This window comes from Dipteris shenzhenensis, chromosome 6 (genome assembly GCF_047967505.1).
Source record: "Dipteris shenzhenensis isolate YYH24624 ecotype China chromosome 6, Dip_SZ_1.0, whole genome shotgun sequence".
Lineage (NCBI taxonomy): Eukaryota > Viridiplantae > Streptophyta > Polypodiopsida > Gleicheniales > Dipteridaceae > Dipteris > Dipteris shenzhenensis.
This window is the reverse complement of record NC_141601.1, coordinates 35,118,537-35,135,493: the sequence shown is the minus strand read 5'-3', so window position 1 is coordinate 35,135,493 and position 16,957 is coordinate 35,118,537.

Here is a 16,957-nt window from a genome sequence, read left to right as displayed (position 1 = left end):
GTCAAATTCTACATCTCCCCAGTCAATTCTTGGTAGAGATTTGCTAAGTTTTTCAAAGGTCTCACTCCCATTGTCTTCTGCTACATTCCAGTTGTCTAGTAGTCCTCCAATCCTTTTTTTTTTTGAGTTGAGCTGCCTTTCAGCTTGCTCCTTTACTTCCTTTTGGACCTGTGTACCTAAAGAGCTCTTTATCTCTCCTTTGAAATTCTCTTGAATCTCTCCCGTAAGCTTCTTGTGCAACTCTTCCATCTGAGTAGAGACTAGCTCCTCATCTAAAACTACATTAGGGATAGGATTGTTGAGTTTGAGCTCAACAGATTTCACTCTCTCTTCTAGCTTCTAGAACTTGTCTTTTAGCTCACTATTCTCCTTCTTGAGAAGGAGAACCTACTGTCAAAGAAGGAGGGTGACTTCATTCTACCTAGTATTGGGCAAAGATGATGCTACTGTTGCAACATAGGAAGGCTGCTTTTCTGCTTTTCTGTCACTCATTGAAAAAATGATAGATTGCCAAGACCCCCCTATTTGCAACACTAATATCATGCAAATAAGACCGAATTTGACTTTGACTTAGAAAAAAAAAATGTAGCTTAGCTTCTAAGGAACAAAGTTGCTTTTTACTTCAAAGTAATCTGAGCAAACCTAGAAAAGTTATGCTTGATTCTTTGTCTATGAAAAAACCAGTCTCTAGAGCAACAACCTTGCAAAACTTCGCCTGAAGGTGAGAAACAGCTAGGGTAGAGCTCCTAAAGCTCTTCCTAAGTAAGATCAGCTTGATGGTGACTCCAAGCTAGAATCTAACCCCCTAGTCTGGGGCTAGAATCTAACCCCCTAGTCTGGGCCATGGACGAAGAAGAGAAGGGAGAAGAGAAGCTGCTAAAGCACATGGTCAAATCTTAACCCCTTACTTGAAAGTGGGACTTGGGAGATTCCCAAATTCTCTAATATAGTGTTATCTCGAAGGTAACTAATAATTGGTACTAGGAGGAAGAAGATGAAACTAGTATGAATCAAATGAAAGAAGACTCCATTGCAATGGTAATAAGACATGCAACAATTTACATCAAACCATTATATGTGGATGAAAATAATTGAACAGCATAACCAAAGAGAATACATGACATCCAAGTGTTGAATCTTTCTGGAAGCCCGAGAACCAAGGTTGGGGTCAACTTACTTGAGCCAGGTCCCCAGTAAGGATCCAGGAGAGTGGTTTTGGCCTTCTAGGATTGGGCCTCACCGAGTAGGTGGACGAGGTGCCCTTCTTTTCCTATCCCACTCCGATTGGCAGGAGGCATGAGATGGACTCTTCAACTTGGACCCTTTGAGGGAGAGGGATTGGTTGGCCCAGAGGTTGCCTCAAGAGGTCCGTTCTAGGTTTTGGATGCGTCTATGGTCTAGTTTGTGGTCAAGGAAGATCTCCTACTTCTTCTAGCTGGCCACCCATGGAGGCTTGCCTATAGGCCCATGGTTGGAGAAGATGCGGCTGGAGGGGCAGTGTCACTGCTGCTAAACTGGATTTTTGGAGATGATCCCTCACTGCCTCTGGGGCTGTCATAGCACAGTGAGGATCTAGATGGGAACCCTTAGGATTATGACCCGCACGTAAAGCCTTCAAAGGGACTACACCTGGGGGATGGTGGTCTGGTTGATTGAGGGAGGTCACACATTCCACATTGATGAGGCCTCTCCAGCTTTCCAGATATAGGGTCAGAGCATTTACAAGATAGAGGTGGTCCCTCCTGATATCCCCGATCCTCATTCCCCTCTAAAGGATAGCCTATGGGAGGTAGTAGCCAATTCTCGGCATGGAACATTTGGGTTGCTCGTTGTAGTCTGGTGATGGGTGAGCATCCAACTCCACCCTCGGCTACCTTAGTCGTCATCTGGCAAGATATCATCTACACCTTGTGCTCCATCTAGGAGCATGGGACCTCAGGATCTAGGGTGACTGTTGCAAGGTGCGCATGTTTCTGCAAGGCTTGGCCGATAGGAGTTTTTTACATATTCACTCTACAAGGGATTCGCTAGTTGTGTAGTCCCCCCACCTGGCTGCTAGCTTCTGTACAATAGATTCCCTAGGTAGTGAGCTAGTTTTCTCTAAAGCAGGCTACGTTTTCTTCTTTTAACCTTTATCCTGGTTTTTTTCGTACTCAACACCTTCGAGGCTATTGTTATGTATGAAGTTTTTCAAGCATTAAGGTTCCTTTCTTTACCCAAAAAAAAAAACATGCCACCATCCAAGTGAAACTAAGTGTTAGAACATCTTAGCTTCAATTGGTAGATAGGTAATGGTTGTTTACCTCGGCTTGGTATCGCTTCTACCAAAAGAACCAAACTACCTTCTAGATTCAAAAAGTTGCCAGTTCAACATGCTTAAAGTACGACATGTGTTAGAGTGTGGGTTAGCATATGTGTGAAGGAGAGTCCTAGGGAGGGTAATCCACAAATTGTTACAATTAATAGGGACTAGAGATAAAATTATTGCATTAATAGACTCTACATAAAGGAAATACCATGATGGAATTCAGGAAATGTTAGTGAAGAAGTATTACTTAAGTCCCATTCTAAATTATAAGTATGCAATAATCCACCGTGTTTTTTAGGTTAAAGAACTTTTAAATGAAGACCATCCATTCAGATTTAAGGAGTAAATAAAGTCCACGGGAGCTCAATAAGAAAGAGAAGAAGAGTTTTAAGGCCAAAGAGACTAGGAGAAGTAGGAAGAAAAAAGTTTGGTTAATCAAGTAACTAGATAGGATAATTAGGTAACCAAATTAGATTAATCAAGAAAGAGGTAAGTAAGAATAAAAAGTGTGCATGCAACAATTTCTCATATAAGGACTAATACATAAATCAACATATGGAATTATAGAAGTACATATATAAATCCACATATGTAGTTATAGAAGAACATATATAATTTGACCTATAAAATCTTTAGACAATGAGGGCATGAGGGAAACAATACCCATTATCATTGAATACTAAGTCAGAAATTCCCATAGAAATGAATGTATCTATAATCCCTATATAAGGAAGTACAGATAGCGGATGAGAAGGAAAAAGACACTAAAATTCTACACATTTATAATTAGATCAACCTATAGAGACCTTACAGAAATAATACAAATTTGTAATTAGCTCAATCACCTATAGAGAACTAATATAAATAATTATTAGAGCAACCATATATGAATGCAATTACAACAAGGAATAAATCTACAACTCTAAACCCTTTAAGATAAAACTAAATACAAAAAATAGCAAATACAAAATACAAACAGCTAAGAAATGGTACAGTATATTTATGTTTTATAGGTAACATTAAAGCCCATTAAATGCTATGTCCGACAAGATAAATAACAATACTAAATAGAATAAGAAGCATCTATGGTCAACAAAGAACCATTCGGCAAGTCGAGAGTGAAAATCACCATGCAGATACTAAGCAAGGTGAGCAAACGGCAAGGCAATCGCCTCATAGAGCAAGGCTTTGCAGTGGCTAGGAGCCCAGGGTACGACCCAACAAAGATAGTAGTTGACCTTGGCACAAAGCCTATCAAACTCCCATACCACAAAGCTACTGAATAGCAAGGAAATCACCAAGAAAAAGAACACATCCAGCAAACCATCAATTGGGAAACACCATAACCAAACTCTCAAAAGCCAGCAATCATATGAATGGCACACTAAGCCAAGATGAGGATCAAGCAAAAGTAGCCAAGCAAGCTGCCATACAACATAACCAAGGCAAATCAACAAGACCAAACGTGCACGTCAAACAATTAACATCAAACTAACCAAATAAGCACCACCACAATTACAAAGAGCCAGCAATGGATGTGAAACCAACACTGACACTAACCACAAGGCACAAAGAGGTGCAAAACACCAGAAGCAAGCACAATGTAGCAATGATCCAATGCACTAGTAGACATGCAAACAAAGCGATCCAGGAAAATAAAGCACGAGTTAGACTTAAGCAGTGCAACACACTCCCCATGCCATAGAGTCCATAGCAAAGCACATCCGAAGGCTACAATCAAGATAGCACATAATCTTGAGCTACACCATAGTGCAATGAAAGAAGTCAGAGAAGCAAAAGGGAAAGTATGATGGGAGCCATTAGGGGAATTTTGGACTAAAAAAGGGCCTCTTGGATTAGTCCCTTGAGATTTGTGATTAGTAAACCAACCAATGGGAAGGCCTAGGCATTAAAAGAATGGAGGATTCCATATTGGCCTCTCATTGGTGGAGAGACTTCCCTTGGTCCCCACTAGGCTCCCACTTGCCTCCTCTTTCCCCCACCACCTCCTGGGGCATTTACTCCCCCCCTTAACTTTTTCATGGTCCCCCTACCCTCCTCCCTCACTCCGTTGGCCCCCAAAATCGTGAGTTTTTTTCCCAAGAGGCCCCCCAAACTATCCCCATTGACTCCCAACCTTCCTCCTAGCCTCTTTCTTCTCTCATCCTCTTTCTCCTCTCAGCCTCCTCCTCCTCCTCTCAACCTCCCCTCAACCTCCTCCTCTCAACCTCTTCCTGCTCTCAACCTCCTCTCAGCTTCCTCCTCTCAACCTCCACTCATTCTCCCCCTCTCAATATCCTTAGCCTCCTCTCAACATCCTCACAACCTCTTCTTGCTCTTAGCCTTATCCTCTCAATCTCTTCCTCTTTTCTTTCTCCCATTCTTTCCATATTTATGAAGCGCTCCTCTTCCCCTACACTAGATCTAAGACACATTTTGAAGGAGTACTTAATTTTGGGATTTCTCAAAAGGGGCTTGTATGGGAGCGAGGCTAAGAGGACTATGTTGTGGGGAGAGAGAGAGAGAGAGGGAGAGAGATGAGAGAGACAGAGACAGAGAGAGAGAGAGAGAGTGTGTGTGTGTGTGTGTGTGAGAGAGAGAGAGAGAGATATGGATTCCCATGCATTGTGTGTGTGTGTGTGTGTGTGTGTGTGATTTCACTAAGAAAAATGTGTGTGTGTGTGTGTGTAAGAGAGAGAGAGAGAGATGGATTCCCATGCTTTGTGTGTGTGTGTGTGTGTGTGTGTGTGTGTGTGTGTGTGTGTGTGAGAGAGAGAGAGAGAGAGAGAGAGAGAAAAGCAAATGGATTCCTATGGATCATGATGTAGTGGACATAGTAAAGATTTGATTTGATTCCTAGGCTTTGTTTGATTTAAAGTTATTTTGTAGATATTCAGATTTCTATTACTAGGTTAATGATTTTAAAGAAATACTAATGATTTACTTATTGCAATTCTCAGGATGCATCAAAATTGGCCATTTAGGGACGTGCCAAGCATCGCTACTACAATATCTATGAGAAGTGAATTCATGACCACAATGGGGCATGCCTTACAATGATTATTATTTTCTTTTATAGATCAAAAAGTTAAAGATCAAGAAGTTATTGGAAAGGCACATGGATGTAATACTATCTTTCATTGAATGGAAGCATTCATGTACATTGGCTAAAAATGATTTGATTGAATATACCAAGAAATTTTTTAAACCACATTGGATATCTATATTTTGTTCTGTAAAATTATCATATTAATTCTTTCAAAATATATTACTTTAGGTTAATTATTGTATTTAGTTAGTCAAGACAACTTTGAATTACTACATGAATCAGGATGAAGAACAATAGGTTGTGCATGGATGAGAGTAGCTAGGTTGTTTGTGGGATCTTGTCGATGAGGTGTAGATGTACGTCTTGAAAACAAGTGATGGGGCATGGATTTCTTTAGAATGAATTCCGTAGTAGGTTGTCTTTGGGATCTTGTGGATGAGGTATAGATGTATGTGTTGTGTTTGGGATTTTAAATCAACGGGTATATGGTCTTTGAAAATGTACTACTTTTAAAGATTATGTAGGTTCAGTTAGATATGAGTCTTTATTTACTTAATAAATCCCAATGGTGCCAAAATACACCACCTCATGCATGGATGAGACAAATTAATATGTATTATGTTGTGTATATGAAATATGTATGTATCTATTTGGAAGTTATATTTACTTCTTGGACATTACATCACATTTGAAAACAATCAGACATAATTGCATGTGATCACTTGTATTTATTATTTACATAGAATGGGAGTTGGCAACTTGAACCCCCAAGTAATACATGCTTTGATGGAATACTCTAAGTAACATTTTGGGAAGGTTCTACTCTTAGGTATTGCTTATATTTAGAGCTAGATTGATTTTTTAATTCAATTAATAACTTTCACTCATGAATAGTATAAGTTAGAGGGGATATTATAATTGAATATGTATTAAAAAACTTTGCTTTTATAATTTTTATCAATTATATAACATTTTTTAAAGATCTTCTTCAAATGTACCAAAAATTTGGATGTAATAAACACAATGCATCATTTTAAAATTATTTTATGTGGAAATCAAGCATGCACAGATTCAATAAGAAGATAGGACAGGGTGGGAAAAAAATGTTCAATTTTATTTATTAAAAGAAGTGGAAAGCTTTTGAAGGTTTAAAGTTAACATATCCATCAAGACCCGATGAAAGATATCCATATCATATCCTAATTTTTGGCATCCAAAAGTAAAAGTATTTGAGCATCTAAAAGAAGCAACACCTGTAGATCAATTGTACCATAAGCATAGAACATGTCCATGCATATCCATGCTATTGAATTGAGGTACAATGAGATTATTAGGGGCATACATGTGTATAGTATCGATGATTCTTGTATAAGGTAACAATTATCTGTAATGACAAATTGTCTCTAAAAGTTTAAGAGTTACATTTGTTCTTATTGGTTTTAGTGTAAACACTAAAACAATAACTAGAGAAGGACATAATACATAAGAAATAAATATGATTGAATTTATGTAATAGATCAATCTTGGAGTATAATATGCATATGCATGCAAAAGTGAAAGGGATGCGCATGGGACATATATAAACCATGAATAGAGTTTGTAGATTAACCTTGTAGAGTATAATATGTGTACTTTTTGTGAGTACCCATTGTGAGGCCATAGATCATTGCATTGTATTTTTGCTTCCATGATTTGTTTTCACAATTTCATCAACATATTGAGAGTGAGCACTTTGGAAAGGCAAATATGTCTGAGAAGATGATTGATTTTGGGAAAAGTCTATAAGAGAGAGTTTTAGATTTTACACCAAGCTACAACTTTGATTATTTATGATTTACATGGTTCAACCATTCAGATGGGCAAATAATGGCCCGAAGATGTAAAAAAGACACTCAAGTGTTTTCTTGGCTTGGATTTGCGTGCCCAATTTTAATTGCAAATTTGAAGCCTTAGATGGCGAGTTTGGGCAGAAAAAGATGATAAAAGTTGTAGGGAATCAAAAGACTATTAAAAGTTATAGTATGAATTATTTTCATATTTGCACCATTTAGAAGATATGGGCCTCCAAACAGGGCTGTTTTTTCCCAGTGTTTAAAAAAAAGAGAGAGAGAGAGAGAGAGAACTTGCTAGATCAAATCAATTGCACCTGCATGTAGGCATGGGGACCAATATTTGGGGCATGGAGAGACATTCCCCAATAAAAAATTTGAAAAAAAATGGCCAGATGGCCCTAGATGTGAGTGGGCGCAACTTTTGGCCCGTCTGCTCACATCCGAGGCCATCTAACCTTTTTTTTTTAATTTTTTTGGGGGAATGTCTCTCCATGCCCCAAACACTATTGGGGACCAGTATTTGAGGCATGGAGAGACATTCCCCCAAAAAAAATTTTAAAAAAATGGCCAGATGGCCCCAGATGTGAGCAGGCACGACTTTTGGCCTATCTACTCACATCTGGGGCCATTTGGCCAATTTTTTTAGGGGAATGTCTCTCCATGCCCCAAACACTATTGGGGACTAGTATTTGGGGCATGGAGAGACATTCCGCTGAAAAAATTTTGAAAAAAAATGGCCAGATGGCCCTAGGTGTGAGCAGGCACGACTTTTGGCTAGACGGGGACAAAAGTCGTGCCTACTCACAGCTAGGGCCATCTGGCCATTTTTTTTCAATTTTTTTTTGGGGGACTGTCCCTCCATGCCCGAAACACTGTTGGGGACCAATATATGGGGCATGGAGAGACATTCCCCCAAAAAAATTTTAAAAAAATGGCCAAATGGTAGCCCTAGGTGTGAGCAGGCGCGACTTTTGGCCAAACGAGGACCCCGTCTGGCCAAAAGTCACGCCTGCTGCCACCTAGGGCCATCTAGCCATTTTTTTTCAAATTTCTTTTAGGGGAATGTCTCTCCATGTCCCCGTTTGGCCAAAAGTCACGCCTGCCCACACCTAGGGCCATCTGGCCATTTTTTTTCAATTTTTTTTTGAGGGAATGTCTCTCCATGTCCCAAACACTATTGGGGACTAGTATTTGGGGCATGGAGAGACATTCCCCCAAAATAATGGCCAGATGGCCCTAGGCATGAGCAGGCGTGACTTTTGGCTAGACGGGGACCCCGTCTGGCCAAAAGTCGTGCCTGCCCATGCCTAGGGCCATCTGGCCTTTGCGACTTTTGGCCAGACGGGGACCCCGTCTGGCCAAAAGTCGCGCCTACTCACGCCTAGGGCCATCTGGCCTTTTTTTTCAAATTTTTTTTGGGGGGAATGTCTCTCCATACCCAAAACATTGTCTCGCCAAAAGTCGCACCTGCTCACACCTAGGGCCATCTGGCCATTTTTTTCCAAATTTTTTTTGGGGGGAATGTCTCTCCATGCCCCAAATACTGGTTCCCAACAAATCAATGATGCGTAATAGTTTTTTTTTTTTTAGGGGGGGGGTCAAGATTGCCTAATATTTTTTCAAATCATCTTTTTTCTCTTTTACTTATTGGGAACCACTATTTGGGGCTCAATCTTATTGAAGCCTAGTTCAAGTGGTTGCCTTTCTTTGTTTACACTATACTTGTTCTTCTTGGCTCAACTAATTTTTTGTATAGATGTGTGGCTAATGGGGTGTACTGGTGCTCATTATAGAGAAACTTGCTAATCACCAGGAAGGGGCTGATTAGGGGCAAGAAGTAATGTCATAGGACACAACAAAGTCCTCTTGGCCAAGCACACATTTGGACCAAACTTACATTGTTTGATCCAATTGCACACCCACATGCACGTTGAGGCCAAGAGGCCTTTTTGAAATTGAGTTTTGGGTAAACTTCAACAAGCAACAAGAATAAGACAACAATAATAAAACAACATAGATTATGATTTTACTTTATTTCATGAGAAAATTAACCTTTATTTATTTTAGAATGAAATAATATCAATTACCATAGAAAGGGCAAGTACAAGCAACCTCCATTGGGGAGCCAAAATATAGTGTCTACAAAAGGACACACTATAATATAATAGGTGTCCTCTAAAGGAAAAGAACACATACAAGACAGATAAATGTTGATGGGTATAGTGGTAAATGCTAAAGAATGACCACTTCCATCATGTTGAAGAAGATTCTTCCCTCTACCTTTGATTGCCTCAATGTTCTATCCATCCATGCTCAAGTTCCTTGAAATCCAATCGAGATTACTTCCACATATTTGAAAAGATTTAAATAATGTTTATCCAATAAGCTACATGGAGAAGGTATAGAGAACATTAGGAAATATGGATAAAGGAGGCTAGAAAAAGTTATGACTTATTTAAGAAAGGTTTAAGAAAGAGGGGATAAATAGAAAAAAAGGGGGGAAGAGAGAGAGAGACAGAGAGAGACAGAGAGAGAGGGAGAGAGAGAGAGAGAGAGCGAGGGAGAGAGAGAGAGAGAGAGAGAGAGAGCGAGAGAGAGAGAGAGAGAGAGAGAGAGAGAGAGAGGTAAGTAGAAGGATAAGAGAGGGGTTACTAAGCAAACTAGAGTATTAAGTAATTGTGCTAAGGATGGGGGGTAAAATTTTAGATTTAGAGGGGAGTCTCAGTCGGGGAAGGGAGGTCGAGAAACAAAGTCGAATTTTTCGATTTTGGTTAAGGGAGTAGTTTAGCAAATAATTAGGAGGGGATAATTGGAAGTTAATTTAAAAAAGGAAATTAAAAAATAGAGAGAGAAATAAGATACTAAGTAGGGATCCAAAAAGGTAGAGATTTAGTAAAAATTCAAGGAACCAAAGAGTTAAACCAAAAAACAAAGGGAACAAGGAACATTAATAAAGGAAAATATGGGGAAGAAAGGGGCAAAAATAAAGGGGGGGGGAAATTGGATAAAATTAGGATAATTTAAGGAAGAATTTGGGAATATTTTAAGAAAGAAAATTAAAAATAGGAAAATAGTGAGAAAAAGGAAGTAATCAGGGAATTTTAAGAAAAATTAGGGGAGAAATTAGGAAAATCAAGCAAAATTAGGGGAAATAAGGGAGTAAATTAGGAAAAAATGAGAAAACTAGGAAAAAGTTAGAGGGGGGTTAGAAAAATTAAAAATATATAGGAGAAAATTTAAGAAAAATTTAAGCAGAATTAGCGGGAATAAAGGAAAAAACTAGGGAAAAATAGAGAGAGGGTGGAGGGAAGGAAGAGGAGAGGGGGCCAGGGGGGAGGGATTAAACATGGAGATAAATAGAGGGAAGGGTTAAAAAGTAAATTGAATGTAAAGTGGGAAAGGGATGGTAAGTGTGTGTGTGTGTGTACCCAACTTAACCCCAATAAGATACAACACACTAGGTGAGATAGTAGGTCATCACCTAGTGTGATGACCTACTGTCTAACCGAAAAAGAAACAAGTGTTGTTTAAGGAGTGGAAAGGGTGTATTAGAGTATGGTGAGTTTGAAATTTGACAAACAAAGGCAAATATTTATGAAGAGGTCTAGGGTAGGTAGCAAGTTTAAGTAGTACCGGGGCGGGTGAGGGAGGTGGGTAACCTAGGAATTATTTGGGATAGAAGAATTTTTTTTGGGGCTATTATGGGAATTTTTTGGGCTAGAAAAGCAAGATCAAAAAGGTAAGTGGGGAAGAGAGAATCGCTCAGTGAGCAAAGAAGTGAGTCAAGAGGCATGAAGGCCTTACTGACTTAAATGTACTATGTGCAACCATCCAAAGTTGCAGGGGAAACGTTATGTGTGTGTTTTAGACTCCACAAGACCCCTTTCCATAGTGAAATGAAAACAATGTAGCTCAAAAGAGAGAGCAATTGATATTAATGAAAAATATTGAACGCTAATGTTTTGTCAAGAGATCAACGAGAGCTGGGCATTTCTTATAAAAAATTATAGAATGAACAATTGTTCAAAAGGTTGTGCTTTGACAAGTTATGGCAAGCATCACTTTTATTGAAGAGGGGAGTCTGCATACCTGCCAACATCCAACAAGAAAAACATGGTGAGAACCAGTTATACCTTAGTTGGGAAGATAGGTCTCATAAACACCCCTCCCTTGTCATCAGAGTCACAATAAAAATAAACCCTTGAGCACAAACTTACAAAGCTAGTTAGTAAAAAAATATGAGTGCAAGGTTGTAGCAATGGGTTAAGAGAATTATGGGGATAATGAAGTGGAGGTATGGTGAAAGAGTAGACATGGCCATTGCAAAAAAAGTTGAGAACTTTAAGCTTTGAAGTAAAAATTTAAAGTATTATGAGCAAATAGACGGTAGGGAGAAGGAAAAACTTAGGAGAGACCAATTAGGGAACATTAGGAAGTATGGATAAAGGAGGCTAGAAAAGGTTATAACTTATTTGGTTTAGGAAAGATGGAATAATTAGAAAAAAAGGGGGGAAGAGAGAGAGAGAGAGAGAGAGAGAGAGAGAGAGAGAGACATATAGAAAGGAAAAAAGGAGGAAAAGAGGTATATAGAAAGGAAGAAAAGGAGAGAGAGAGAGAGAGAGAGAGAGAGAGAGAGAGAGGTATATAGAAGGATAAGAGGGGGGTTAGTGAGCAAACTAGAACATTAAGTAACTGTGATAAGGATGGGGGGTAAAAATTTAGAAAAAATAATAGTACATACTTTCACTATAGTGGTGAGTTTTTAAAAATTTTGAGCAAATAGGCAAAATAAAGAGTTAGAAGAGGAGAGAAAAGAAATAAATTCCTAAAAGGGAATAAACAGAGAAAAATAAGGAGGGAAAGAGTTTAAAAACATGAATAAACCATAAAAAAGGAAGGGGGGGGGAAAGCTCTAAAGGTAAAGTACAAAGCTATAAAGTACCTGAGCTCGAAGACTCTGTCGAGTCCTATTGAAAGGTACAACGTTCTAAAGTATCTGAGCGTGACAATCTTGGGTGGCAGTAGAAAAACGGAGCAAACTTTCTCATAAGGCACAAGGCGTACTAAGTAGTGAGGGGATCGAGTAGTTGCATGGCAGTCAAGGCTTCAGGAAGCAAGGAAGTCTATGCTATAGCGGGTGACAGAAGAATCGGGATTTACATAGTTCGCACAGGTGGAGGGAAGAAAGGACTACCAAATCAATAGTTTTTTTAAGGCACAACAACTTTAAGGGAGCAGGGGATGGGAGGCAGCTAGTAGGGGGGGCGTGGCATGTGCGGCCGCGTAGTTAATAATCACGACTCAAATAGCATTGACTTATCGATGATCCATCGCCACGTGCACCACCAATGGTAGGTACTAGTGCGAGCTCCTCCCCATATATCCGCAGGTGGCGCATGACAATACTACGTTGATGTCGTACTTCTCGCTTGCAATGAGTGCAATGACAATACAACCTCTCCATAAGCCAGTCTGCACTCTCGGGCATTGGCACATCATTTGACAAGCTTTCATTCCTTCCATCTACACACCTCTAAAATCACAACACAAAATGCAAGGAAATCCATTAAGATCCAAAAAATAGCCACCCATGCGCTCCTTCTTTCTCATGTTAGATTTAGTGCCCTGAACCATTGCTATATAGCGACATTATATCCTGAAGCATCGCTATATAGTGATGCTTGTAGGATATACAGCATCACTATATAGCAACTAACCAGTGTCTTTGACCCTTTCTGACCAAGTCTTTGACCCTGAGAATAAGATGATGGCCACGTGTCATTGCTGGTGACCAAGTCCTAGGGTTGAGGTTACCCTTGGGTAGCTGTGTGGACCGCCACATGGCACGAGGAGGAAAGTCGGATTTTGACAAAATCTTGAAAGATTTCGTCTGTTTGTTGAAGAGTCGTTGGATCCTTGCAGGGAAGAGGCTGTCACTGCATAGGCGTTGATTGTGTTGGAGAGGTAGGTTATATAGGTGAGGGGAGTCTTAGTTGGGGAAGGGGGGTCGGGAAACAAAGTCTAATTTTTGGGTTTTGGTTAAGCGAGTAGTTTAGCAAATAATTAGGAGGGGATAATGAGGAGTTTAATTAAAAAATAGAGAGATAAATAAGATACTAAGTAGGGATCTAAAAAGGTAGAGATTTAGTAAAAGATCAAGGAACCAAAGAGTTAATTAGGAAAACAAAAAAACAAAGGGAACAAGGAACATTAATAAAGAAAAATACATGGGAAATTGGATTAAAATAGGATAATTTAAGGAAGAAATTGGAAATGTTTTAAGAAAGAAATTTAAAAATAGGAAAATAATGAGAAAAAGGAAGTAATTAGGGAATTTTAAGGGAAATCAGTGGAGAAATTAGGAAAATTAAGCAAAATTAGGGGAAATAAGGGAGTAAAGAAAACTAGGAAAAAATTAGAGGGGGGTTAGAAAAATTAAAAATATACATGAGAAAATTTAAGGGAAATTTAAGCAGAATTAGGGGGAATAAAGGAAAAAACTAGGGAAAAATAGAGAGGGGGTGGAGGGCAAGAAGAGGAGGGGGGACCGAGGGGGGGGGGAAGTAAACATGGAGATAAATAGGGGGAAGGGTTAAAAAGTAAATTGAATGTAAAGTGGGAAAGGGATAGTGAGTGTGTGTGTGTGTGTGTGTGTGTGTGTGTACCCAACTTAACCCCAATAGGATATAACACACTAGGTGAGATAGTAGGTCATCACCTAGTGTGATGACCTATTGTCTACCTAAAAAGGAAAGAAGTGTTGTTTAAGGAGTGGAAAGGAGGTATTAGAGTATGGTGAGTTTGAAATTTGACAAACGAAGGCAATTGTTTATGAAGACGTCTAGGGTAGGTAGCAAGTTTAAGCAGTACCGAGGGTGGGAGAGGGAGGTGGGCTAACCTAGGAATTATTCGGGATAGAAGAATCTTTTGGGGGGCTATTATGGGAATTGTTTGGGCTAGACAAGCAAGATCAAAAAGGTAAGTGGCGAAGAGAGAATTGGTCAGCGAACAAAGAATTGAGTCAAGAGGCACGAAGGCCTTACTGACTAAATGTACTATGTGCAACCATCCAAAGTTGCAAGGGAAACATTGTGCATCTATTTTAGACTCGACAAGACCCCTTTTCATAGTGAAATGAAAACAATGTAGCTCAAAAGAGAGAGCAATTGATATTAATGAAAAATATTGAACGCTAATGTTTTGTCAAGAGATCAATGAGAGCTGGGCATTTCTTATAAAAAATTATAGAATGAACAATTGTTCAAAAGGTTGTGCTTTGATAAGTCATGGCAAGCATCACTTTTATTGTGGAGATTGCATACCTGCCACCATCCACAACAAGAAAAATATGGTGAGAACCAGTTAAACCTTAGTTGGGAAGACAGGTGTCATAAACACCCCTCCCTTGTCATCGAAGTCACAATAAAAATAAACCCTTGACCACACAAACTTACAAAGCTAGTTAGTAAAAAATATGAGTGCAAGGTTGTAGAAATGGATTAAGAGAATTATGGGGATAATGAAGTGGAGGTGTGGTGAAAGAGTAGACATGGGCATTCCAAAAAAATTTGACAACTATAAGCTTTGAAGGAAAAAATTAAAGTATTATGAGCAAATAGACAATAGCGAGAAGGAAGAAGTTAGGAGAGACCAATTAGGGAACATTAGGAAATATGGATAAAGGAGCCTAGTAAAGGTTATGACTTATTTAAGAAAGGTTTAAGAAAGAGGGGATAATTAGAAAAAAAGGGGGGAAGAGAGAGAGAGAGAGAGAGAGAGAGAGGTAAATAGAAGGATAAGAGGGGGGTTAGTGAGCAAACTAGAGCATTAAGTAACTATGATAAGGAGGGGGGGTAAAAATAAGAAAAAGAGGGGAGTCTCAGTTGAGGAAAGGGGGTTGGGAAACAAAGTCAAATTTTTGGGTTTTGGTTAAGCGAGTAGTTTAGCAAATAATTAGGAGGGGATAATTAGGAGCTTAATTTAAAAAGGAAATTAAAAAATAGAGAGATAAATAAGATACTAAGTAGGGATCTAAAAAGAGATTTAGTAAAAATTCAAGGAACCAAAGAGTTAATTAGGAAAACAAAAAAACAAAGGGAATAAGGAAAATACGGGGAAGAAAGGGGCAAAAATAAAGGGGGAAATTGGATAAAATTAGAATAATTTAAGGAAGAATTTGGGAAAGAAAATAAAAAATAGGAAAATAGTGAGAAAAAGGAGGTAATGAGGGAATTTTAAGGAAAATTAGGGGAGAAATTAGGAAAATTAAGCAAAATTAGGGGAAATAAGGGAGTAAATTAGGAAAAAAGGAGAAAACTAGGAAAAAATTAGAGGGGGCTTAGAAAATTTAAAAATATATAGGAGAAAATTTAAGGGAAATTTAAGCAGAATTAGGGGGAATAAAGGAAAAAACTAGGGAAAAATAGAGAGGGGGTGGAGGGCAGGAAGAGGAGGGGGGGTTGGGCGGGGGGGGGGGGGGGGGATTAAACATGGAGATAAATAGGGGGAAGGGTTAAAAAATAAATTGAATGTAAAGTGGGAAAGGGATAGTAAGTGTGTGTGTGTGTGTGTGTGTGTGTGTGTGTGTGTGTGTGTCCCACCCCCCGACCTAGAGGATAAGACCACATGGTGAGCGTTAAGCCCACCATGTGTAACTTACCCCTCACCAAAGAGATTAATAAGATATTTGATATCAAACTATAATGCAAGAGAGGTGGTATTATTTAAGAGATGCATGATATTTTTGGTGAGATCGAGCAAGGGTTAAAACCATTTTTTTCGAAAAAGACCAATTAATCTCAGCAAATCAATATAAACCCATGAACCAATTAATCTTACCAAAACCAATTAATCGATATAAACCCATGAACCCTAAACCCTAAACCAATTAATCTCAGCATTGTAAATAAGAGGTAGCACTTGTGAAACACATACCTTGTACGCAATTAAACCAATTAATCTCAGCATTGTAAATAAGAGGTAGCACTTGTGAAACACATACCTTGTACGCAATGTTTTTGGGTCTATTGCTAGCTACATGAATAAACGAAACATTAGTACAAGGGATTTCATCTTTTTTCCAAAAGGTGTGCATTTTATAGCAAACAATAAAAGGTCTTACAAGTGTGATATAATGGTAGAATAAGTGTCATAAGTGGGTTTGATGGTAAAATATCCAAAGGGTAAATACACTATGGATCTGCCTTATCAAAGGGCTTATCATGAGTAAAACAATCCAAAATAAACTTATTATTAATAAAAATTAAATCACCCATGAATTGTGCCGAGAGATAAAAGGCCATGAGCTTCTCCATGACTTTAAGTCTAGAAAGTTTGAGAATATATTGTCCTTCAGACTAAGCAAGATACAAGTTGCACCAAAGTGGAGAACAAGAGTACCCCATAGGAGTAACTTTTGTTTGAACATACACTTCCCTACCAGATTTCATAAAATAGTTGTCTAAGATAAATAGGTTTAGATTGATAAAATCTTTAAAAGTGACTGTACACTCTTATTTTTCTTAGTAAGCCCAAAAGGTTTCCTGGTCTTTTTGAATCGAAGATAGCCAGCTTTGCTTAGTATAGTGATAAAATTTTGGAGGGACTCAATGAGGCTGTACTTTCCTTGGTGAGGTATGGCTTCATAGCACGACATGATGTCAAAGGTATACACTGAGGACATTCTCTTTGGAAGATTAATCAAAAAGTCATATTGGTTATGGATAATCCAATATGAATTAGTACAAGTATATGGTTTAAGGTCCAAAG